We start from the raw sequence: 7,500 nt of genomic DNA, 5'->3' as shown, positions 1-7,500 counted from the left end.
ATAACTTGCGTTTCATGAAGAGTTATTTCCAATATGCGACATTCCCGCTGTCCCTATACATGAGCCGCGACCTGTACCACTTACGAGCGAGAGACGCGATCGCGTTGCTCACTGTACGGCGTCCGATACCGAGCCATCAGCATGTCGGTCCCCATGCGCGTTGCACTCGCACTCGCACTCGCAAAAACGTGGGGCAAATATATTACGCGGAAGAGTTATAACAGACCGAGCCCCACTGCATGGGGGGAGTCTTTGTCACTAATGTACACAGATAGAACATTGTGGACTGGAACCAGATTACCCGTACACACGGCGCTGATTAGTAATCAATGCAGAGCCATCAAACTACAGAAAATATATACAACTGTCCGTATACATGCTGAAAGAGTCTGCCCACAATGGGAACCACACGTCAGCCAGACACTCTGATCACGCACCACTCTCTGCTTCTAACAGGCGCACATACAATATGTAAGCACCAGCATGGAACAACATCCAGTGCATCCTCTCCGCCACATTACACAATCCACACTATCACAACCAGACCAGGAGGTCCATGCGGAAAATAGAATATCCCACCCTTTCGACATCCACCATTGCGCAGATAAGGCACCAACACCCACACATGTCCTATACAACGGTGCACCCAACATCACAATAGTACCTCCTGTCACAGCGCACAAACAATGACATGAGTCAAAGACACAGGTCTGACACAAGCATAGAATTGGAGCGCCGCCTCTAATAAGCCAAAGGTGCATCCTGACGTGACAAATCTCATCATGTCACAAGCATTCACTTACTATAATCACTATCAACGAACCTGCCGCCCCGCCCCCCCCCCCCCCCCCCACACCTTTCCTTACAACAACGTGTAACCTAACCTAACCCATGTTGTACCTTAACCTAACCCATGTTGTACCTTAACCTAACCCATGTTGTGCCTTAACCTAACCCATGTTGTGCCTTAACCTAACCCATGTTGTCCCCTAACCTAACCCAAGTTGTCCCCTAACCTAACCCATGTTGTCCCTTAACCTAACCCATGTTGTGCCTTAACCTAACCCATGTTGTGCCTTAACCTAACCCATGTTGTCCCCTAACCTAACCCATGTTGTCCCCTAACCTAACCCATGTTGTGCCTTAACCTAACCCATGTTGTCCCCTAACCTAACCCATGTTGTGCCTTAACCTAACCCATGTTGTCCCCTAACCTAACCCATGTTGTCCCCTAACCTAACCCATGTTGTCCCCTAACCTAACCCATGTTGTGCCTTAACCTAACCCATGTTGTGCCTTAACCTAACCCATGTTGTCCCCTAACCTAACCCAAGTTGTCCCCTAACCTAACCCATGTTGTCCCCTAACCTAACCCATGTTGTGCCTTAACCTAACCCATGTTGTGCCTTAACCTAACCCATGTTGTGCCTTAACCTAACCCATGTTGTCCCCTAACCTAACCCATGTTGTCCCCTAACCTAACCCATGTTGTGCCTTAACCTAACCCATGTTGTCCCCTAACCTAACCCATGTTGTGCCTTAACCTAACCCATGTTGTCCCCTAACCTAACCCATGTTGTCCCCTAACCTAACCCATGTTGTCCCCTAACCTAACCCATGTTGTGCCTTAACCTAACCCATGTTGTGCCTTAACCTAACCCATGTTGTCCCCTAACCTAACCCATGTTGTCCCCTAACCTAACCCATGTTGTCCCCTAACCTAACCCATGTTGTCCCCTAACCTAACCCATGTTGTCCCCTAACCTAACCCATGTTGTCCCCTAACCTAACCCATGTTGTCCCCTAACCTAACCCATGTTGTCCCCTAACCTAACCCATGTTGTCCCCTAACCTAACCCATGTTGTCCCCTAACCTAACCCATGTTGTGCCCTAACCTAACCCATGTTGTGCCCTAACCTAACCCATGTTGTGCCCTAACCTAACCCATGTTGTGCCTTAACCTAACCCATGTTGTCCCCTAACCTAACCCATGTTGTCCCCTAACCTAACCCATGTTGTCCCCTAACCTAACCCATGTTGTCCCCTAACCTAACCCATGTTGTCCCCTAACCTAACCCATGTTGTGCCTTAACCTAACCCATGTTGTCCCCTAACCTAACCCATGTTGTCCCCTAACCTAACCCATGTTGTCCCCTAACCTAACCCATGTTGTCCCCTAACCTAACCCATGTTGTCCCCTAACCTAACCCATGTTGTCCCCTAACCTAACCCATGTTGTCCCCTAACCTAACCCATGTTGTCCCCTAACCTAACCCATGTTGTGCCCTAACCTAACCCATGTTGTCCCCTAACCTAACCCATGTTGTGCCTTAACCTAACCCATGTTGTGCCTTAACCTAACCCATGTTGTCCCCTAACCTAACCCATGTTGTCCCCTAACCTAACCCATGTTGTGCCTTAACCTAACCCATGTTGTGCCGTAACCTAACCCATGTTGTGCCTTAACCTAACCCATGTTGTGCCTTAACCTAACCCATGTTGTGCCTTAACCTAACCCATGTTGTGCCTTAACCTAACCCATGTTGTGCCTTAACCTAACCCACGTTGTCCCCTAACGTAACCCACGTTGTCCCCTAACGTAACCCACGTTGTCCCCTAACGTAACCCACGTTGTCCCCTAACGTAACCCACGTTGTCCCCTAACGTAACCCACGTTGTCCCCTAACGTAACCCACGTTGTCCCCTAACGTAACCCACGTTGTCGCCTATCGTAACCCACGTTGTCGCCTAAACCTGCTCTGTAATTGTTATACGACTCGTTCAATTAGTGTAGTGTTGCCCACCCGCAACCCTCGCAATATAGTTCGCTACTCGCACTGCCCGCTCCCCTGTGTATCGCTTCATGTTAAACACCTTGCAAGTCTTGCTGACTTTCCACATGCTCCTGCTGTACACTGTAATGTGGATGGCAGCAGGGCGTACATGCCGCCCCCCCCCCCCCCCCCACCTCTCCCCACGTCCCCACCTTGCCCCCTGCCTTCGCAAGGTGGTTGGTGACAAGTTTGCATGTTCAATGCCCTTCGCATGCGACGTACGCAGGCTACGTTGTGGTGCGGCCTGTGTCAACTGTCCGCTGATGTCGTACGCGTGAACCACAATCTGTACTGCACATTCGTCCTTATGTACTGAATGATACATCGTGGCACATGTGTGACCGTACAACGACTGCGCCAAAAACGGCGGACCATACAGTGCAAATATTGTGCACGCAGCTACGTGTCGTCTCCCTATGAGAGCTGGATTGCAGTGTGGTACGCCATAGAGACGTGTGGGAGGAACGGACGCCGTGGATGGCGATCAGCATGAGCTGTCTGTTGATGTATTCGGACCTAGTCGTCTCTCCTCACACACCGTGATGGCATGGTGCAGCGCGTTCCATATCTGCGACATGCTACAGAAGCCGGTTGACAGTCGTTCGAGCAATGGACATCGCATACGTACGGGGGCCACCTTCCACGTATTGTCTAGGCGTGCACATTTTGTTGCGTGTATGTGGGCAGACGTAGTGTGGCGTGACACCTGACACAGGCATGCAATAATGGTTGAAGTTGCAAATGGCGATGGACGCCTACGTTTTCTGGTGAAGTTACGCAAATGAAGAAATGGTAACCCGTTGTGGTGCGGTTGTTCTCGCTAGGGGTGAATCGGTGATGGCGACGATAGGTTGAGGTACTAACCGGTTGTTCCAGCGATACCCACCATGCCGACGAAACTGAACGGCATCTGGGTGTGAAGCGATACGCGGCGGTGGCTGGGTGGGACCGTCCCCGGCCGGTGAGGGGGCGCCTCCCGGCGTGCTGGCCGCGCGGTGCGTGGGCGCACGCGCTACAGCCGGCTGGTGGGGGCGGCCAGTGGCAGGCGCGCCGGCCGACGGACGCGGCAGGCGTCGCAGCTGCGCGCCGGCGCACCCTGCGCGCGGCGCCGTGCGGCCAAAGTAGGTCCTCGCGGGCCCGGTGCGAAGCGCGGTGGACATCTGCAGTGTGCTGGTCCGATTGAGGACTGTGTGCGTTGAGGATGCGCCGCCGCCCGGCGCTCGGCGCCGCGACGCCGTCTGCTGCTCGGTCGCCCCAGCGGTTCTCGCTGGTGGTTTGTATCGCAGCTGTGCGGATGTGTTGGCGTGTGCGCTGTGCTGGGAGAGTTCGCTTCGGCACCCAAGTGGGGCTTTTGTCCTTCTGTGGCGCTGGCGTTGGAGCTGCCGGTCACCGTAGGTGGCGCGTGTTGTCTCCCGCCGGCAATGCCACGACAGCACGCTCCCGGGCCTCTGTCGGCAGCGGCAAGCTCAGTTGGGAGCACGGGTGGTCGCACCGAAAGCGTCTACTCGCCTAACTCCGGGCGATTGCGCCTCTCTCGAACCCGACCAAGTACTTGGGACGGCGCTGCGCGCCGCCGGGACCTGAGAGGGTTTCGAGGTGTATTGTGCAGGGGAGCTCAGCCTCCTCCTGTTTGCAGAATGATTGAGCGGACGCTTGCGTGTTCGCGCGGGCCCCCGGGACACACTCCCGGGCGGCCGGCTGCTCAGCTCTAGTTGACGCAGCTCCCTGGTTGATCCTGCCAGTAGTCATATGCTTGTCTCAAAGATTAAGCCATGCATGTCTCAGTACAAGCCGCATTAAGGTGAAACCGCGAATGGCTCATTAAATCAGTTATGGTTCCTTAGATCGTACCCACGTTACTTGGATAACTGTGGTAATTCTAGAGCTAATACATGCAAACAGAGTCCCGACCAGAGATGGAAGGGACGCTTTTATTAGATCAAAACCAATCGGTCGGCTCGTCCGGTCCGTTTGCCTTGGTGACTCTGAATAACTTTGGGCTGATCGCACGGTCCTCGTACCGGCGACGCATCTTTCAAATGTCTGCCTTATCAACTGTCGATGGTAGGTTCTGCGCCTACCATGGTTGTAACGGGTAACGGGGAATCAGGGTTCGATTCCGGAGAGGGAGCCTGAGAAACGGCTACCACATCCAAGGAAGGCAGCAGGCGCGCAAATTACCCACTCCCGGCACGGGGAGGTAGTGACGAAAAATAACGATACGGGACTCATCCGAGGCCCCGTAATCGGAATGAGTACACTTTAAATCCTTTAACGAGTATCTATTGGAGGGCAAGTCTGGTGCCAGCAGCCGCGGTAATTCCAGCTCCAATAGCGTATATTAAAGTTGTTGCGGTTAAAAAGCTCGTAGTTGGATTTGTGTCCCACGCTGTTGGTTCACCGCCCGTCGGTGTTTAACTGGCATGTATCGTGGGACGTCCTGCCGGTGGGGCGAGCCGAAGGCGTGCGACCGCCCCGTGCGTGCTCGTGCGTCCCGAGGCGGACCCCGTTGAAATCCTACCAGGGTGCTCTTTATTGAGTGTCTCGGTGGGCCGGCACGTTTACTTTGAACAAATTAGAGTGCTTAAAGCAGGCAAGCCCGCCTGAATACTGTGTGCATGGAATAATGGAATAGGACCTCGGTTCTATTTTGTTGGTTTTCGGAACCCGAGGTAATGATTAATAGGGACAGGCGGGGCATTCGTATTGCGACGTTAGAGGTGAAATTCTTGGATCGTCGCAAGACGAACAGAAGCGAAAGCATTTGCCAAGTATGTTTTCATTAATCAAGAACGAAAGTTAGAGGTTCGAAGGCGATCAGATACCGCCCTAGTTCTAACCATAAACGATGCCAGCCAGCGATCCGCCGCAGTTCCTCCGATGACTCGGCGGGCAGCCTCCGGGAAACCAAAGCTTTTGGGTTCCGGGGGAAGTATGGTTGCAAAGCTGAAACTTAAAGGAATTGACGGAAGGGCACCACCAGGAGTGGAGCCTGCGGCTTAATTTGACTCAACACGGGAAACCTCACCAGGCCCGGACACCGGAAGGATTGACAGATTGATAGCTCTTTCTTGATTCGGTGGGTGGTGGTGCATGGCCGTTCTTAGTTGGTGGAGCGATTTGTCTGGTTAATTCCGATAACGAACGAGACTCTAGCCTGCTAACTAGTCGCGTGACATCCTTCGTGCTGTCAGCGATTACTTTTCTTCTTAGAGGGACAGGCGGCTTCTAGCCGCACGAGATTGAGCAATAACAGGTCTGTGATGCCCTTAGATGTTCTGGGCCGCACGCGCGCTACACTGAAGGAATCAGCGTGTCTTCCTAGGCCGAAAGGTCGGGGTAACCCGCTGAACCTCCTTCGTGCTAGGGATTGGGGCTTGCAATTGTTCCCCATGAACGAGGAATTCCCAGTAAGCGCGAGTCATAAGCTCGCGTTGATTACGTCCCTGCCCTTTGTACACACCGCCCGTCGCTACTACCGATTGAATGATTTAGTGAGGTCTTCGGACTGGTACGCGGCATTGACTCTGTCGTTGCCGATGCTACCGGAAAGATGACCAAACTTGATCATTTAGAGGAAGTAAAAGTCGTAACAAGGTTTCCGTAGGTGAACCTGCGGAAGGATCATTACCGACTAGACTGCATGTCTTTCGATGTGCGTGTCGTGTCGCGCAACACGCTACCTGTACGGCTCGCAGTAGCCGTGCGCCGCGTGCGGAACCACGCGTGCCTCTCAAAACTAGCGGCAATGTTGTGTGGTACGAGCGCTGAAGCGCTGGAGCGGCTGGCCTGCGGCACCTGGCGCCTGGCGCCGGTTTTGAATGACTTTCGCCCGAGTGCCTGTCCGCTCCGGTGTGGAGCCGTACGACGCCCGTCGGCCGTGAGGCCGTTGGACACAGAACGCTGGAACAGGGGCCGCCACACGCCTCACTCCCGCCTATGCGACCGTCTCGAAAGAGACGGCGGAAACTTGAGAAAAGATCACCCAGGACGGTGGATCACTCGGCTCGTGGGTCGATGAAGAACGCAGCAAATTGCGCGTCGACATGTGAACTGCAGGACACATGAACATCGACGTTTCGAACGCACATTGCGGTCCATGGATTCCGTTCCCGGGCCACGTCTGGCTGAGGGTCGGCTACGTATACTGAAGCGCGCGGCGTTTGCCCCGCTTCGCAGACCTGGGAGTGTCGCGGCCGCCTGTGGGGCCGGCCGCGTCTCCTCAAACGTGCGATGCGCGCCCGTCGCCTGGCGGTTCGCATACCGGTACTTTCTCGGTAGCGTGCACAGCCGGCTGGCGGTGTGGCGTGCGACACCTCGTACAACGACCTCAGAGCAGGCGAGACTACCCGCTGAATTTAAGCATATTACTAAGCGGAGGAAAAGAAACTAACAAGGATTCCCCCAGTAGCGGCGAGCGAACAGGGAAGAGTCCAGCACCGAACCCCGCAGGCTGCCGCCTGTCGTGGCATGTGGTGTTTGGGAGGGTCCACTACCCCGACGCCTCGCGCCGAGCCCAAGTCCAACTTGAATGAGGCCACGGCCCGTAGAGGGTGCCAGGCCCGTAGCGGCCGGTGCGAGCGTCGGCGGGACCTCTCCTTCGAGTCGGGTTGCTTGAGAGTGCAGCTCCAAGTGGGTGGTAAACTCCATCTGAGACTAAATATG

General features: G+C 54.5%; 2 non-coding genes and 1 pseudogene across 2 annotated transcripts; all 3 read left to right on the top strand.

The window, feature by feature from the left end:
• The first annotated feature begins 4,557 nt into the window (after positions 1–4,557).
• On the top strand, positions 4,558–6,465 carry LOC124761252. The gene has a single exon (XR_007012403.1). It is a non-coding gene; the product is annotated as a small subunit ribosomal RNA (ribosomal RNA).
• A 352-nt stretch (positions 6,466–6,817) lies between these two features.
• LOC124761249 lies at positions 6,818–6,972 on the top strand. Its single transcript, XR_007012401.1, has one exon. It is a non-coding gene; the product is annotated as a 5.8S ribosomal RNA (ribosomal RNA).
• A 188-nt stretch (positions 6,973–7,160) lies between these two features.
• The window catches only part of LOC124761253, a 4,222-nt pseudogene continuing 3,882 nt past the window's right edge, over positions 7,161–7,500 (top strand).

This window comes from Schistocerca piceifrons, unplaced genomic scaffold, assembly GCF_021461385.2.
Source record: "Schistocerca piceifrons isolate TAMUIC-IGC-003096 unplaced genomic scaffold, iqSchPice1.1 HiC_scaffold_577, whole genome shotgun sequence".
Lineage (NCBI taxonomy): Eukaryota > Metazoa > Arthropoda > Insecta > Orthoptera > Acrididae > Schistocerca > Schistocerca piceifrons.
Note: the sequence above shows the minus strand (reverse complement) of the source record. Positions and strands in the feature narration are given on the sequence as shown.